The sequence below is a fragment of the Acomys russatus genome, chromosome 23 (genome assembly GCF_903995435.1).
Source record: "Acomys russatus chromosome 23, mAcoRus1.1, whole genome shotgun sequence".
Lineage (NCBI taxonomy): Eukaryota > Metazoa > Chordata > Mammalia > Rodentia > Muridae > Acomys > Acomys russatus.
This window is the reverse complement of record NC_067159.1, coordinates 56,195,114-56,214,335: the sequence shown is the minus strand read 5'-3', so window position 1 is coordinate 56,214,335 and position 19,222 is coordinate 56,195,114. Positions and strand designations below refer to the sequence as shown.

General features: G+C 39.6%; 1 non-coding gene across 1 annotated transcript; it reads left to right on the top strand.

Moving 5' to 3' along the window:
* Nucleotides 1–18,438: 18,438 nt before the first annotated feature.
* LOC127206766 (U6 spliceosomal RNA) lies at nt 18,439–18,545 on the top strand. The gene has a single exon (XR_007832862.1). It is a non-coding gene; the product is annotated as a U6 spliceosomal RNA (small nuclear RNA).
* The last annotated feature ends 677 nt before the right edge of the window (nt 18,546–19,222 follow it).

Below are 19,222 nucleotides of genomic sequence, written 5' to 3'. Positions count from 1 at the left end.
CCAAGCCTTGAGCTGTCTTTCCCATTCCTAGATACTGCATTCTCACTTTCCTACAAATATCAACTCCATGTACCCTTAGGGCTCACTAGGTCCATCTGTGCGACAGTAACAATAGGCTTGGGGTGACCTGGTGGGGACTGGTAGGGTCAGCAGTGGATACACAACTAAGAAATAACTTCCTCCAGAATCTAACAACAGCTGTGTTAAAAAAAATAATAATCTATTTTAAATTATGTGCATGCCTGTGTAGAGGTAGTGCTAAAGCCAGAGGCATTGGGTATCCCTAGAGCTAGAATTATAGTTGTGATCCACATGAGGTGCTGAAAACCCAACCTGAGTTCTCTGCAAAACCTTTACATGATATTAGCTACCCTGCTGTGCCTTTATTCCAGACAGATCTAGGCTTATGCAGGCCTAGTGCACATGACCACAGCTGTCGTAGGGTCAAGGTTTCAGTAGCCATTCTTAGAAGCTGGAACTTCATCTTGAAGCTTTTCTCCCTCTCTTTTGGCCCTTGCACTCCTTCTCTTCCCTCTTCCTCAGTGTTCCATGAGCAATAGAGTAGATGGCATAAGTGTCTTGTGTAAGGTTGAGCACTCAACAATCACTTATTCTCAGTCCCTTGTATGGCTGCCAGTCTTTGAATTCAACAAACTTCACCACAAAGAGAAGCTTCTCTTATAAAGGCTGAATAGCTTCTGCCTTTGGGTATAAACAGAGATACCTAGAACTCAGGTACATTTCAAATAAGCCCCTGGGGAAAAAAACATACTTGACGGTTAGGGAGACGGATTGGGGGTATAATGTTTGCTGCACAGGCACAATAACTGTGTGTTTGGTATCTTGAACATACATAAAAGAAGTGTGGGTGTTGATGTGTGACATGAAAAGAGAAGACAGGGCACCTGAGTGTCTGGTTCAAGGCAGTAGACACTGCCCTGACTCAGAGGGTAGAGACAGAAGAAGGAAGACAGCTGCTGTCATCCCCAGCCCCAACCCATGTGCCAGGTACATAGACGTGTGCTCACCAAAAAGCGAGACCTATGCATACACATATGCATGCCATGCACACATATGTATAAAATTACACTTATTTTAAACACTAGCATTTCAACTATTGTTATAACTAATTGGTGAGATGATACATTATAATAAAGTTGCCATGCTTTGATAAACATACATAATACTGAGTGTTGTTCACGCCATGAGAATATATTCTTAAATACTCTTGTAAATTTACGGAGTTTTCCAAGAATATTTGGTTGAATTTGGGGCATTTACTTTCCTACATAGAAATAAGAATACCTTCTACCAATACATAATAAAAAAAAATAATAACACAGAATGAGAAATACGTTGAAGATCATAAATGGAAATATACAGAAACAGCGTAAAGTTTCATCCAACAATATTACCACAGTGTCATTGTACTTTGACTAAGGTGCTTTGCTTTTTTGTTAGACAAAATTGTATTCAACAGCATCGGTATACAATACTCAAGGTTCTAAACGAAGTGTTCCTCATTCCTTGACAAGTAAAGCGACTTTCCACTGTCCACAAGGAGCCACTGTATGTGAAAGGCATCATAAAGTGAAACTTTAAGACCCATTTACCAGTGAAAGACATCACTGGCTATGTAAAGAAGAGCAAAGGACGTTATGTATGGAAGCTGCTAGGCTCACGCGTCTGCTCACTCTTGCTACTGTTTGTCTTTACCTGGTCACTTAATCTTTCCACACATGGCAACTCATCAGTGACAGAAAAAAAAAAACCAAACAGTATTTAATATAGACTTTGAAACTGCTGGGGAGTATTTTTTTATCCTCACAGACAATATCTCATTTAGCCATTTTGTATTACAATTATTTTCTGTGTTACAGAAAAGAAAACACAGCTTATATCAGTTTAGTGCTTAGTTTTGAAGCCACAAGGCTATGGCTACCAGACTATGAATCATGCAACTCTGCAGAACAGCCCCATCTGGCAGACCCAGTGACTTCAGGGAGAAGCTTGTTTCCCTTGTGTTGTGGTACCCTGGCTTACATCAGCTGCCTCAAACCTAGCCCTGCAGTGCTATGAACATCAGGTTCTTTCTGTGCTGATAGTGGAAGCCAGAACGCTGGAGTCCCTGGGCTGATATGTCTACAAAGGGTCCTTCAGCATTTGCTGTAGAAAAATGTCTCCCCACATCGCTCCCCTGCATGCACCTTATGGAGAAGCTGCCAAGATGTAACCTGAGGGACGGCTGTCAGGAAACAAGAACTCAGAGACTGGAGTCATTGAGAGAAATTTGTGGAGTTGAGCTGCCATGTTAGCTATAAAGCTATTGTGCCAGGTTAATTTTTTTTTAATACTGCTTTGTTAAGGATTTATTTATTTATTTATTTTATTAATTTATTCATATTACATCTCTATGGTTACCCCCTCCCTTGTATCCTCTCATTCCTCTCCTCCCTCCCTCCCATTTCCCCCTTACTCCCCTCCCCTATGACTGTGACTGAGGGGGACATTCCCCCCCCCCTGTATATGCTCATAGGGTATCAAGTCTCTTCTTGGTAGCCTGCTATACTTCCTCTGAGTGCCACCAGGTCTCCCCATTCAGGGGACTTGGTCCAATAGCTGAGCTGCCATGTTAGCTATAAAGCTATTGTGCCAGGTTAATTTTTGTGTGACTCTATCCCTGTCACTCTGGACTATATTTGGTGATGGAAAGTGAAGAGAAACCAATTACTTTCTTCAGCCAAATTCATAATGTTCTCTGAGAGAATATGTTTATGGGACCTTAAGATCAATGGTTTTCTTTCATATATTTACATTTTGTCCATCAGCTGAAAGCACCATCTTTGTCTAAAACAGAGAATGAAATCAACACATATTTCACTGTTGGTTTGGCTTGTGCTAAAATCCCAGCTTCAGGAATGTCTAGTCAGTCATATTACTCTAACCCAGTAAGAATAAGCAGTAAGTTAGGCTGGGTCTTGGGATGGGGTTTCTAGGTCCCTGTTCTCTTATCCAAAGAATGAAAAAGTAAGGGCTCACAAAGATTTATAAAGGGGACAAGACGACTTTGTTTGGGACAAAGGTTCTATAAAAGTTAAAAAGATACACAGTGCCAAGATTGACAGCTGGCCAGGAGTTAGAGTCCTCAATGATGCCAAATTACATACAGCCTTGGACCTTCCTTCCTACACGTAAGGGGAGGAGGGGCTCAGCTCCGCCGACTGTATGTAGGGTGGTGTTGATTGATAAATTCGGTTATAAAATACTTTACTGCACACACCCCTTCTTACAGTGCATTTGATTTCAATAATATAAATTCCCAATTATGCAAAAAGGTGGGGTGATGGATAGGGGATCCTCTTGCCTAGGTTGCTAGAGGACTTAGTTTTGTCTGCCAGCCTGCTTTGGCGAGTGTGGGCTCTCTAGTCTTTATATTCAAATGCTTTAGCAAACACTTGATTAGAAACCATCAAAGCCATGTCATTACCAGTGTCACGGAAACTCGTGCATGGCTTGGAGATGGGGACACATGTAGCTTGACATGGGTGGGAGTCAAAAGGTTGTTAGATTTAAGGCACATTGTGTGGAGATGAGTGTGTGTGCATATGTCTAAGTGAAAAAACTCAGCCACCAAGGGAGTGCACATAATCCAAGAAAAAGTGGGCGTCCCAGGATACTAAGCCATTCATATTAATGCCAGACTTGTAATTTTATGCAATTGCAAGATGACAAAAAGGGAAATAATAACAAAGGGATATAAATTAGCCCCTTTTGTTGGTTGTAAATATTAAATAGTTTCAAATGTTACAAATGCTTAGCAGGAAGGGAAAGGCAGTAAGTTCTTATATCCATGACAGCTACTATATTATACCCAGGAAATAATTAAATCTAATAAATGTAAGTATTTCATAGTAAGTGGGCCAAAAATTTCTATTTCCTTAACAAACTTTAAATTGTATTTTAAGGAAATTGAAGAAGTTTATTTATATTTCATAGGTAGTTTATCTCAGTCAGTAAAGAGAATGCAATAAATGCATAGGGATCCCCCTTTTACTTATTGGCTAAAGAGTGATGAGACAGCCAAGCTAGGATAACTGAAGTACTGCAGAGCATCCATGTTGTTCATCTCTACAAGCTGGATCCTGTGAAAATGAGGGCCTAGACTTTTCTCTCTTCTCTTTTCTGATATATGCAATAGTCAGGCCTAAATTTCTTAACTCTTACAAGTGACTTAATGATAACATAAAGATTTGGAAATAAAAGACTTTTCCTGGGTTCCAGAGAATATTAAATACATAGTGAAATGAAGGGAGGGAAGAGGCACTGAAGTTATAATGTATAAACATATACATTATATTTATACACAAAATACATATGCATATACATATAAATATAGTCATATAATAAATGTATATGTACATAAATGCATATACATACACAATACATACATAAATAAGCACATATAAATGTATAAACAATGTATAAAATTTCTCTTTTGAGTTCCTGATTGTGCAACAGTCAGGCTTAAGTTTCTTAACTTTACAAGTGACTTCATGATAACCTAAAGACTTAGATGGAAGACATTTCCTGGGTTCCAGAGAGAAATAAAGGCACAGTAGAATGAAGAAAGGACCTGGGGGAGAGATTTAAGTTACATGCATGCAAAAATATAAACCAGGAAAGACCCTGTGATTGGGTAACATGGCTGTTGTCACCCAAGGCTGGAGACCACCCTGTTCAGAGCTTCCCAGAAACCAGAGAAATACAGAAAGGATATAAATAGAGTTAAAATTTCCTCAAATGAGATAAGAGTTTAGAAAATAAAATAATTTTCATTCAAATTATGAAAAGAATGTTATCTTATCTTACTTGTTTTCTCACTAAGATTTGCATCAGGTGCATGTGGCTGAGAAAAGTGATAAATTGTTTTCATACATTAAAAAAGAAAATCATAGCTTTTGTACTAGATATGGAAATCTTTACCACTAACCTCTCATAAATTAGCTTGAAGAATCAGTCTCCTTAGATAATGATGTTGTGAGCATAACTGGTCATGCACAAAATTAAACACTGTAGATTACTTCCATGTGTGACTCCTTGACAGTTTATGCTAAGTTTAAACCTGTGTTGTGAGATGGGTTTATGGAATTACCAGAAGATAAAACACTAAAGGAGAGACAGTGAGCATCACTCACAGAGGCGCTGATCGCTCATGCATAGGTGAGCCAGGCTTTGGGGGACTACAGAGATCTTCCTGGCAGTTGTTCAGAATCCCATTTTGAGATATGAAGGGCATCAATATTCACTTCTAATGAGTTTTCATTTGTCCTGCTGCAGCCTGGGACTTAATATCTCAAAACAATTGGGCCACTGCGACTTAATATATCATTTTCTCTTGTACTCCAAGTAGCTCAGGCTTGAGTTTACAGACTCCCCTGTCAGACTTCATAAATCAACCTTTAAGAAAGAGGATAAACAGTTACATACCAGAAAGCCCTTGGACAAATGCTTGAGCTCACAGTCACAGCTCACTGCGCAGCCTTCCCTTCTCCAGCTCAGCTCCTGCCAGGCTTGCTGAGAGCTCAGCGCACACCTCTTCCCTCAGCAGACACTCTAGCCCGATGATACACAGGCACACCTCAGACACAAATCAACGAGCTCCTGTTTCTGCAGAGTCTTCGTTTTTCTCTGGCAACAGATGACAAAGAATCCAGTACCCTCATGACAAGAGTGGCAGGCCCAACTCACGTGGGATTTCCGTTGCTCACCAAACAGAACTTAATGTGAGTCTGATACACTTGCATGATGTTTCCTTTGAAAGAATGTCGAAACAAAGCAAATACTCCAACGTAAACAAACAAGAACAAAACCAGAAACACTTTCCCCCATGCACGTGTAGCTGGAGCTTAGGAAGAGGAGAACTGACTGGAGGTGGGCCTTTCTTTGGCTACTTGACTCGATAAAGGTGTGTGCAGCACTGGCGGGCAGGGTATGTCAGTGTACTTGTGAGATGTTTCCAGAGAAGATCAACAGGCCAAGTGTTCAGCAGGAGGAAAAGGCTTGCTAGAGTGTGCAGATCCATCTGAGAGGGCAGGTCCGTGCGGCTAGAAGTGTAGGGGACGTGAAGGGGTGCAGGAGAGAAGTTCTGGGGAAGGACCACAAGAAGGGAATAGGATCAGGGAAGGGGTAGCATGGGTGGAAGTTGGAGGAAGGAAACGAGCGACACCTGTGTTTCTGAGGGACTGTGGATGCTGCCATGGTCACCAGTCATCAGATGGAAAGATTGTCCAGGAAGCTAGTCTCCTTTTCAAAAGGAAGATTTAATAAAAAGAAGAAGAAGAAAAAGAAAAGAAAGAAAAAAAACCCCAAACTTCTTGCAATGACAAGAACCAGTAAAACCTATTGTCAGTAGGACGCGTGAGCCCTATGAGCAAAACACTAAAATAGGCCAAACTGGAAAGCTGGGTTCACATGGAGACACACGGGAATGCTGAAAGGTCACCCACATGAGTAAATACACCAAGAACATGTAATAGGGAAACTAGTGCAACATTTTCTTATCTGATGGAAAAGGCAGCTCAAAAAACAGTAAGTGCAAACGTGCCAAGAGAATTACACATCTCAGCTGTTATGCCATTGTTCCAAGAAGATGAGGAACTGTAGTTGAAGTTGGCTTTAATACACAAAGTACAAGCAAGGAATAGTGAGCACACAGAAAATATTCCACAGCACGAGTCACTAGTGAAATTCAAGGAAAACCCAAATATAACTAGAGTGGATAGAAACACAGAGATAATTACAAGTGTTCGCTAAAATCTAGAGAAGTGATTTCTTTAATATATTGCTCATGGGAAGTAAAGAATGCTGTTCTGTTTGAAAGACGGGTTTTTAAAGAACGAAGCTCACTTTGAAAACAGAAGTTTTGTTTCTCAGTGTGTAGCTAGTGGAAATGAAGGTACGCACGCATGATCAGTGGGTACACAGGGGCTGAAACAATCAGAATACGCCCCGATAGAAAACAGACGAATGTGCCGTAGCTGTGCATGCAAGGGAACAATTCATTGGTATGCTATAATAGTGGTGAGCCTTAAAGCACTATGATTGTAAAATAAATTACATGGAGAATACAGCACATTGGTTATGTTTATATGGAGGTGTGACCACGGGAACTAAAGACATAGAGAGATTAGCGGTTCCTCTTGCTCAGAGGGATTAGCGCTATGGAGGTAACTGTGTGTGTTCCCTGGGGTCCTTCTGATGGTAACTGTCCAGTTACATAGCAACCTCCAAGATCACTGTCTATAGTAAAATAAGTGAATTTTAGTTTATGCAAAGTATATCAAAATAGAATCTCTCTCTCTCTCTCTCTCTCTCTCTCTCTCTCTCTCTCTGTGTGTGTGTGTGTGTGTGTGTGTGTTTGTGTGTTTGTAATCAATATAACTATACAGTGAAGAAAGAAAGAGCTAAAGATACAAAAGAAATGGGAGATTTTTAAAAGATATTTCACAATTTATTTGAAGGTTAAAAAAAAAAAACACAATGATCAGAGAGAATTCAAGTTCTCAAATTTCCAGCATTATGGAGTAGTTAGCAGAGGTAAACTGTTTAGATTAAACTTGCACAGATGAAGAGTCTATGTTTCAATTCGTACTTAACAAATGGAGGTTTAAAAAAACCTCAGGATTCCCTGATGTTATTATACCAGAGTAATTAAACTCCCTGTGTCCCCCTCCCTCCGTTCCCCCGCTCTCCTTCACAGCACCATCCCTCCTTCTCTCCCTCTTCCCTACCTTCCTCCCTAAGTCCATCCCACCTTTATTCACTTCCCACCTCTTTTCATTTCCTAACAAAATAGCTCTTAGTACCTTAGGATCGGAAGAAAGTGTCCATAAAGACAGCAGGGAAGCCCTTCCATTGTGTAGTGCTTTCTTACCATTGTAAGTATTATGAAGTTAACCAAGTCTAATTTTTAAGTTGGCTGGAAAGACAAAGATTTCTTTTTTTAATTATTGCTGTTGTTATAAACTAGATACCATTTGTTCCATGACTAGTACTGTGGGTTTTGCTGATAAATATGAAAAATATAAATATAATCTTCAAAAATACAGACCCACCCACAAATTGTTTACTAGTGTGTATCTCATCCTAAATTACAGAAACACGGTCCATGAATGAAAATCACTGTGAAACTTCAAGACTTTCTTTTTCTTTTCCTATTTTCCCCTCCTTTTTTAAAAGAACATGTAGACAAGGCAAGCCATTATCTAAATATAAAGGCGCCGTAGCAAGGCTCCATATTTTCTGACTATGGTTGTCGTATTATACAAGTGAACTGTATATCACCCACTACCTTCAAATAAAAACCCACCCTAGACTCTAAGGAAGTAATAAAACTTTGATAGTTATAATGAATCCTTGAATCCTGAGTGAGTTACTGGTTGGATAGAGGCAATTCAATTACCTTTCCTTCCAGGATGGGGCCAAGACACTGAGTATGAATTACCTCCTTAGCACCTACAAATTATTTCCGTCTTTTACTGCCAAATGGACACTTTCCAAGCCAAAATATATCAACACCCTTCTATTTTTATTTTAAAATTATTTTTTAAATCATTTGTTTTATTTAGATTTAAAAGTCATAGATCCATTATATGTACCATATACATGTGTTATAATGATATGTCCAATGGTTGAGAAAAGCAAGACCAAAAAAATCGGATTCAATCTGAAGAGTAAATTCCATTCCCAGAATTCCCACAGGATCCCCACCCCTCACTGACCTGTTTTAGTTTTTCCCTGATAACCAGTGTGTCCATGCTCTTTATGAAGGTTTTGTAGAAACCATAACTTTGAAGTAATGCAGCAGTCTAGTTCTTCTTCCTAAGGTATTGGGTAAAATACAAAATTCCTTTAGAAATCTTAGCCTTACAAAGCATGTGACATAACTCTGCGTGATATGCAGACACAAAAACTCTGGGCCCTGCGTTGGACACAGCATCCGAAGGTCAAGCTTCCAGGTTGTTCTGAATGTTCTTCCATGTAGAGGGAATACCCCATCTAACTGCCCAGGCACGCAGCCGTCCATCCATTCAACAAATGTTTATTTAGTATAGAGCATGTACCAAACCCATGTTAGTGCTGAAGATGCTACCAAACAGATGGCTATGACCATGAGCTGATAAGGTTTAAGATCATGTAGTGAACTCAGATATCCAGATGAAGAAATTAAAATGTGACGATCAATATGAAACACAGCTACAGGACGTCATGTGATGGACTAGAAAGTCTAGGGAGATAAGAAGTTTTCCTTCGAGCCAGATTTTGCACAGCATTTGGGTTCAAAGGAAGGAGACCAAGAAAAGAAAAGCTTTTCATGTCATTGTTAAACAGAATTAACCATAACATGAAAGGACATTTTTACAATGTGCTATGCAGCAGAAGAGAGAGGAGGGGGTACGGGCCAGTTGCTGACACTGAGAACAAGGAGTGGTGGCAGAAAGTGTCAATTCCTGTTTGGATGTGATGTCCCTGTGGTAGGCATGGGTGGCACATCAGAGTCGCCATACCTGAGCATGGCAGCCTGAGGTACAGAAGCATTCGGGACTATGGTCTTAGTCGCTACTATATTGCTGTGAAGAGATGTTATGACCAAGGGAAACTTTATAAAAGAAAGCATGCAATTAGGGGCTTGCTTACAGTTTCAAGTGGTTCTTCCATTCTCATCATGGTGGAGAGCAGGGCAGCGTGCATGGCGCTGGAACAGCAGCTGAGAGCTACATCCTGATCCTCGGGCAGAAAGAGAAAAAGACAGCAGGCCCAATGTGAGCTACTGAAACCTCAAAGCTCACCCCCAGTGACACAGTTCCTCCAGCGAGGCCAGACCTCCTCATCCTAATCCTCAAAAAATGCCAGGATCTGAGGACTAAGCATTGAGGTACATGGGCCTGTGGGACAATTTGTATTCAAGCCACCATAGCTATGGATCAAGTCTTGGAGTTATCATCAAGGAAATTGAAATTATGAGAATGGTAACCTGCTGTCCTTCCTCTGAGTGCCACCAGCTCCCCCCCTCCAGGGGACATGGTCAAATGGGAGGAACCAGAGTATGTGAGAAAGTCATATCCCACTCTCCACTCGACTGTGGAGAACGTTCTGCCCATTGGCTAGATCTGGGTAGGGGTTTGGCTGGTGCCTTAGTTTGAGCGGGACCCCTGGGCCCAAATCTGCCTATCATAATGTTCTACTTGTAGGTTTCTAGGACCCTATGGATCCTTCTACTTTGCTATTCTCCCATGCTTCTCTCATCTAGAGCCCCAATGGGATGTCCTCCCCTCTGTCCCAGTTTCCTGGTAAGTGAAGGCTTTTGTGGGACATGGCCCTTGGGCTACTATGCAGATATAAGTGAGTATATACCATTTGAGTCTTTCTGCTTCAGGGTTAACTCACTCATTATGATACCCTATGAGCATATGCAGGGGGAGGTAATCCCCCTCAGGAACAGTCATAGGGGAGGGGAATAAGGGGAAAATGGGAGGGAGGGAAGAATGGGAGGATACAAAGGGATGGGATAACCATTGATATGTAACAAGAATAAATTAATAAAAAACTATTAAAATAAAATAAAATAAAATTCATAACCAAGGGAAAAAAAAAGAAATTATGAGAATGGGTAACCTTACCCAGGGTAAGTGAACAGAATGATGCTTTTCTCAGAAATCAGCAAACTCCATCATGTGGGAGACATAGAGGAGACAGTGAAGACCTGGGCCCCCAGAAATCCAGCAAATGTGAGTTCAGGGAAGAGGGCAGTGGCTGTCTGTGTGGTGCTGGGCAGAAGCACTGAGTCCATCAACAGGGCTCCCAAAGCTGCCAGGTAACAAGTGAGGATGGAGAAGCGGCTTCCTTAAGGCAAGGAAGGGATGCAGGAATCTTATAGTTTAGAGCAGGTTCTCTGCAACCAGACTGATATTCGGACACAGCTCTGGTGTGTCTTACCTCAACCTACAAAATGAAATGTTATTCTTTATTCTGTTTCTCCCATACTCACCCTGCAACAGAGCTTTGCCCTCAATACCTTTACAACCTTGACATTCTCATTAAAAAAAAAAAAAAAACTCATTACTATGTTAAGACATTTAAAGTTAGTTTGCATTTGTTTAAAAAAACCACAAATGTTTACACTTTTTTTTAATTTTTTTTTTATTTTTATTTTTTTTTTTATTAATTTATTCTTGTTACATCTCAATGTTTATCCCATCCCTTGTATCCTCCCATTCCTCCCTCCCCCATTTTCCCATTATTCCCCTTCCCTATGACTGTTCCTGAGGGGGATTACGTCCCCCTATATATTCTCATAGGGTATCAAGTCTCTTCTTGGCTACTTGCTGTCCTTCCTCTGAGTGCCACCAGGTCTCCCCCTCCAGGGGACATGGTCAAATGTGAGGCACCAGAGTACGTGAGAAAGTCATATCACACTCTCCACTCAACTGTGGAGAATATTCTGACCATTGGCTAGATCTGGGAAGGGGTTTAAAGTTTACCTCCTGTATTGTACACTTTTTTTTGTTAGAGATATTACTAACTAACTGATTTTAACTCTTTATAACATATCTGAAACACACTAGGGTATGGATACTTTTAGAATTTTACCCACTGTCTGCATTGTTTCTTCTTCTTCTTCTTCTTCTTCTTCTTCTTCTTCTTCTTCTTCTTCTTCTTCTTCTTCTTCTTCTTCTTCTTCTTCTTCTTCTTCTTCTTTCCAAGACATGATGTCTCTATGTAGCCTTGGCTGTTCTGGACTTGATTTGTAGACCAGGCTGGCCTTGAACTCACAGCAATACATCTGCCTCTGCCTCCTGAGTGCTAGGATTAAAGGAGTGCTCCACCAAGCCTGGCTTGTATCTTCAAGATGTAAAAACTTTTTAGAAAATTTCAGCCATTGATAAAAAACAGAAGAGAATACATCTTACTAACAAAAAATACTCATATTAGACCATTATGAAATTAGTCACAGATGAATGAAAGGGTGATCTTTGCTGTGGAACCCCACCATTCAGATCTTGTCAACCTCCCAACTCTGCCAATCTCATTTCCCAGGACTTGTGCTTTGTCTTTTCAGCCATAAAAACGAATGTTCATTCCATACTCAGGGACAGGTGTCCATAAGTTGGAGGCCATCATGGTCAATATACTGAGTCCCAGGCCACTCAGGAGTGCACAGCGGGACCCTGCCTCAAAACAGCAACAGCAATAAACAATGCTCATGACTAGCTTAAATATCTCCTGTTTGTTTGTTTCCTACAGATCTTTTAATTATTGTACCTAATTAATTTCTTGATTTATTGTTCTCCTGAAAGAATGAAGTTCTATTAGGGAAGTGAATGAATGAATGAATGAATGAAGTAGAAGGAATATTTTTAAAGTAAGACAGATTGAATATTTTCAGTATTGTAGGAAGCAGCCTGTATTTGAAAAAATGTGCATTGAAAGGAAAATTGACAGGATAAAAACCCTTGGGAGATTTAAAACACAACATTGTTTTGTACAGTAAGCTATACTTTTTGTTTCTATAAAGTACACATGCCTGCTCTAATATGATAATTTTCCAAGACCTTTGGTTGAAATTTTAAGACAACAATTGCATTTTTGAAATACACTAGTCTTAAGAAGATAACTCATTTTTAGAAAGTGCTGGAAAATGAGGTCAATATGGAAGACAGTTTTCTTTGGAAAGGCTTCCTTTGCACTAGAGCATGCTAGGTGGCAGGAAACAACAGGAACCTCAGAGAAAGCCACGTCTACAACCTCTCAGAGCTAAGAGATGCAAGGCTGTTTCTTTGGTGGGTTTCATGACCCTCTCACATCAGGATATTTTAAAGGTCTCTTTATTTTGCAAGAGCTACACTGTATTTCTTCAAGACTACAGAATGATCACATGCCCGTACACTCATCTAAAATTGTGTGACCTTCCCATTGGGATTCTAGGTGAGAGAAATATAGGAGAATGGGGAAATAGAAGGATCCAGAGGGTCCTAGAAACCTACAAGAAGAACACTATGATGGGTGGATTTGGGCCCAAGAATTCTGCTCCATCTATGGCACCAACCAAGGACATGTGCAGTCATCATCAAACCCTTACCCAGACCTAGCCAAGGGACAGGACATTCTCCACAGTTAAGTGGAGACTAGGGACTGATTTTCACATGAACTCTGGTGCCCCATATTTGGCCATGTCCCCTTGATGGGGTGGCCCAATGACACTTGGAAGGATAGCAGACTCCCAAAAAGAGACTTGATACCCTATTCAAGGGGAGGAGGTCCCCCTCAGTCACAGTCATAGGGAAGGAGAATGGGATGAAAGCGGGAGGAAGGGAGGAATGGGAGAATGCATGGGATGGGATAGCAACTGAGATGTACTATGAATGATTTTATTTTCAATAAAATAAATAAAATAATAAATAATAAAATTAAATTAAAATTAAAAAATAAAATAAAATTGTGTGTCTTTCTCTATATCTGCCAGTCTGTTTGTCTGTCTGCATACCTATCTGATCATCTGTACATATATATGTGTCCCTACAAGTTATGTGTGTATATAATGTTGTTATGTCAAAAACAAATGCAGCCAGGCCTGGGCCTTCCTGTCTTCATTCGTAGCAATTGGTGGTAGAAGCAGGAGGATTGTGAGCTCCAGATTAGCTTAGGATGCACCGTGATATTTTCCCACCACACAAAAAATGAACAAAGGAGTAGATGCAGGGGCATGGAAGAAGCTAAGGCAGCGGACACTCCTTAAAGACAAAGCGACAAGAAAAGTAGCATCAGCACAGAGGCAGTAGTAGTAGCAGAGGTCACTCACTTCATTAGCGAGTCATTCCGTAAACCACAGTGACTCTCCTGGAGTATGAACCAAGTTAGTGTTGCAGCAATCTGCCTCCTTCATACACCACAGCCCCACAGCAGCGCGGGCTTACCTGCCTACACTCTTGTTCATCTTTTTCTCTTCCTTGGACCCAACCTCTTCCAGCCATGCACTGTAAGTTCCACACATGCTAAACTGTCTTTTTCTCTGAGATTCTGGAAGATAGTTTTATTCCTTGTAACAATTCTGACCCCTTCCTATATGTCTGTAGCTAACTGTCTCCTCCTGTACTCTAAGCCAACATTGACTCTTCACCTCCTCAGTTGCACTTTCACACTGGGAATCTCCCTGATCCTGCAGTCATCTTATTTTAATGTTGATATTGGCATATTTCTCTAAAAAGTCAGCTTACTCTTGTGAACCTCGGACACTTAGTGACAAATGCAATTTACCTAAGCATTCAATGTGAGCAATTGGGGAAATCATGTGGCATGTATGAGCCTCTGTTTTTGCATCTGCCCAGTGGGCCAGCACTCTCCATGCCACTAACTTTTCACAGAAGACAGCCGGGAGCAAAATTAAAGCCTAATGAGATCCCATCCCTGTATCCAGCAAAGGTGGTTTGCAAGTGTTTGAGGATTTGACACATGATGGGACTCAGTGTGAGACACACAACAGTGCACAGGGATGTGGACCAATTTTATGCCTTTGTCACAGAGGCTGCAGCTTCTGTTAGCATAATTACACAGACATTTCTAGGGTCTCACTTTAGAAGCTTCACATTTGTTTTTGACCACCACTAAGTGACATTTTGTACAGTTCATACTAAAGGTTATGATGTGTTTTCACTTATAGGAAAGGACACACTAAATATATTGGCTTGTTGTTTTTTAATTTAAAATTTGCCCACAAGGACATGAAATATATGATTAAATACAATAAATTTCAACTTTTTGTAATTATAGATTTAGAGGAAGACACCATGAACAAATCTGTTTGTACAAGTATGTCCCCCTCTGCCCTTCTCTCTCTCTCTCTCTCTCTCTCTCTCTCTCTCTCTCTCTCTCTCTCTCTCTCTCTCTCTTCTCCTGCAAATATATATACATGGAATCATCACATTTAAAATGTTTGAGTCACAATGATTTCTTCCTTGCTTGAGCAAAGGTCCATTTTATGTCACGTATATTTATCTTAGAAAGAACTCCAAGCCATAAGTCTAGATATATTTTTTACTTCTTTTGGTTTTCTTGTTTAATTGTAACTAGAGTTTGAACCTGGATTATCAGGCAGGCACTCTGCCATGAGGTAAATGCTCAGCCCTCTATTTACCTTTCAGTTTGTGATAGGATCTTAATGAGTTATGCAGGCTGACCTTGACCTAAGTTTTTTATCCCAGGCTGGGCTGATATTTGCAGCCCTCCTGCATCAACCTCCAGAATGCTAGGATCACAGGCCCGTGCCAGCAGCCCTAGCTTTCATTGGTTTATCTTTCAAAAGTTATAGTTCAGGCAAATGCTATAGAAAACTAAAGGTTTGTATTCCATCCTGAAATCATTTATTTACTTCCATAGTGACAGATCTGGAAGTGCTGCTTTGTCCTGCTTGAAGCACGTGGCTTTTCCTGCAGAGTAAGGAGCAACACGCCTTTTCTGAGGGGAAGATAGATGGGTTTGGCACCTGTTTGCATAGATGAAGGGTTTCTAGCCTCACGGATATTCTACATATTCAGTGCGTGTGCAGGCGTCTCCCCCCTGGTCACAAGACACTGTGAACTGGCACTTGAATAAGAGTCAGGTTGTTGCTTAGGTTAGTGCAGTGGCCAACAGTACCAGACTGAACACCTTTCTCCTTGACACAAAGAGCTTATGCTTTCCCTCACTGTCTGTGACAAGATACAAATGATGTGCACAGGATTGCACTGAACCATTATGGGTATTCAGGTTGACATTAAAATTTAGCTGTCAGTTTCTTTCTTTCTTTCTTTCTTTTATCATTTTTAACTTTAGCACACAAAGTACTAGGTTCCTGTCCATTACTCTACCCCACTCCTGGCCATTCATTTACTGAGTTACTTCCTCTAATCCAGTAGTGCTTTGCTGCTGACATGTCACACACATGCACATACAAACATACATACACATATGCACACACACATACACATTTGGACACACAGAAACCCTCATGCACACATATACAGACATACACACTCATGTATACATGCATACATGCTCAAACAAATGCACACACACACATACATATATACATAAACATATCTCAGATGGGCTTCTTTGTGTGCATTAAAATGTGACACTTTAGGCTTTTGTTGGCGTTATTGTCTGTTGTTCCCTCTCCCCACTCCCTCAGATCACAGCTCTCATCTCTTCTCCCCTCACAGGGCTCCTCTGTTTTTATGTCATGCATAAACATTTCCCAATAAATCTAGATTTCATATATCAGAGAAGACATGAACTATTTGTATTTAAACACTATTTTTATTTTGTTTAACACGATTACCTCTATTTACATCTATTTTTGTGATGGTATAATATTATGTCAACAACCTATTTTGACAAACATTCATGACTCTTACTTAGTTCAATCACTGTTCAGATGGTGTCACTCTCTCTGCATCCTTATAGGGGCATTCTGCAGCAAAGCATAGAATTATCTTCTCCTCTCTCTCTCTCTCTCTCTCTCACACACACACACACACACACACACACACACACTCGCACACTCGCACATATACATATCTTTTGATTGATTTGCAGTGTATTTGGAATGATGTAAACTCTTCTGTCACTGTGTATTACTGTGTGCTGCTGCTCCTTCCCTTCTCTCTACAGTTACAGGGACAAGATGTCCCCAGGACATCACTGTATTCAAATCAAGAGAATTTTGAAATAAAAACTGCAACAATAAAGACCTTTAAGTTTAACTTAATTTTGAAGATTCCTTTTATTTTCATTTTTTCAGCTAATTTTCCTGAGTGTTGTGAGCATGTGGGTATATGTGGGTGTATGTACTTGGCACTCACCACTTTGGTGGCGTTATTTCCTGTGAAACAGTAATGGGTTAGTTCATAGTGGAACTTTTATTTTTATTGCTTTGATTGTTTTATTTTATGCCTGGTCTCACTTTTTCATATATAATGGTTTTGTAATTGCTTTTTAAGTTTCTGAAACAAAAAGACTTACATTTTGGAAAGAAGTGAAAAATACAATGGTTGTAATTTTAGAAGAGATTTTAAAAAGAATTTAAATGTGTTACAGAGTAATTGTCGTCAGCATACTATGTTCATGTGCTAACTGTAAATAATATCAAATGTTCATTTAAAATAATGAATATAATGTTGTTATGTTATATACAGGTACTTATGAATTTGTATAGTAATTTCTTATTCCATAAGCTGTGACTACACACGTTCCAGAATTTATGTATATGTTTGTATTTGCCCATATACATTGTAGACACCGGTTGATTTTACTTTAGATCATCTTGATCATATGTTTTATTTTTACTGTTTGACCATCCAAATGGACAGAATCTGTGCACATTTTGTTAGGTGATGCTTCTGTATAGTTCAAGCACTGTTCTTCCTGTTCACACACGCACCTGTCAAAGCATGCATCTGTCACTCCAAGCACTGACTCAGAGCTCAGGTGACTTACTCATAACAGACATGCTGCTTGCTCTGAATTCCCACCCCACCCCAGCGAACTAGGTTGTTAGTCTTTACTTCTCATCTATACTTTAGAGAATTCTCTTTTCCTAAAATGAAAATATCCTCCTGCTAAAGCTTCATGTCTTTTTCTGTTAGTTAATTTAAAAAGTACAACTTGGTTTCAATAGAAATAATCAAGAAAAAAATCATTATCCAAAATTACCTTGTAGATTTGCTAACACTCTCCATTTTCCACTAAGAATAGTCTCTTAATTTCTGCAAGAGTATCTGTACACTAATGACCCAGAAAATAATTCTTCAAAGTGAAGATAATGTTTCAAAATTATTTGATGTGTTTACTTATTGATAGTGAAATACATGATAATTGCTAATGGTCACTAGTTTCATAAAGAAAAAAAAGGAAATGAGAATAAATGTGGTAACAAAGCTCTATGGATCATCACTCTATAAATTCAACTGTGCAAAGTCCTTCAGAGATGGAAATCAAACAGAAGAGAAGGGATAATAACATTCCTGTTTCTTCTCCCCCAGAATTTCCCATTTCCCCCCTGGAAATTAGAATGCCAGCCTTCAAGCATGCCTGTTATCTGGGAGGGGAGGGCAGACATCAAGCAGGAGAGCCTCCTGCTGACATTTGGATTGCTCCTCAGTGAGCACAGGGGCTGAAGCATCTTCTCAAAGTCAATGTTTTAGTCCTGAAAGACAGAGATTCTCAGCAGAGGAGGAGTAGAGGGAGCTTCAGAAGGAAACAGATCATTAAACTGCATTAACTTTAAAAAGTAATGAATAATAGAGTATACAAAATAAAACAGAAAACAATAAGTTCTCATCAAAGCAACTTGCTTAAAACCTTTATAAAACCTCATTAATATTAGTATTAGAAATAAGATTGGTGCTCTCTTCGGCAGCACATATACTAAAATTGGAACAATACAGAGAAGATTAGCATGGCCTCTGTGTAAGGATGACACACAAATTCATGAAACGTTCCATAAAAAAAAAGAAGAAGAAGAAGAAGAAGAAGAAGAAGAAGAAGAAGAAGAAGAAGAAGAAGAAGAAGAAGAAATAAGATTTAGCCAAGATGACCTAATAGAATGACAACCCTATCCAGAAACGGTCAACTTTACTACTAATAAATACAGTTATGATCCACTAACAACTCATTCAACACTGCACTATACAGTAACACACAGTACAACATGCTAATACATTAATTAAATCAAATATCATTTGTACAAATTTACAATGTAATAAGCAATACCTTAGATTATTTACATAAACTAATACATTGTTTCTAAGCACCAGTCTTCTTTTGTCACGATAGAGCCCCCCATTCCAAAAAAAGGAAGGATGTGTGTAGGATGTCTCAGGTCTTCTAGAGCAATGCTAAATCTGGCTTTGTAAAAATCACTTTAAGTAGACTTTTTGCAAGCAGTAACTGTCCTGTCTATCTAATTAGATGATGAGTAGGTTTAAATGGTATTATAGTATGCTAGCTAGTGCAATGAATATATCATCATTATCTGCTGGATTAATTCTGAACAGAGATACTTTTAGAAATTCTTATCCAATCTAATAAAAAGATCTAGAATAATAAAAATCCTTCCTCCCAACATTTCCTCTTCCAAAAGTACCCACAGATGACCTCTGATGCTGCTGGACATTAATCCAAAGTA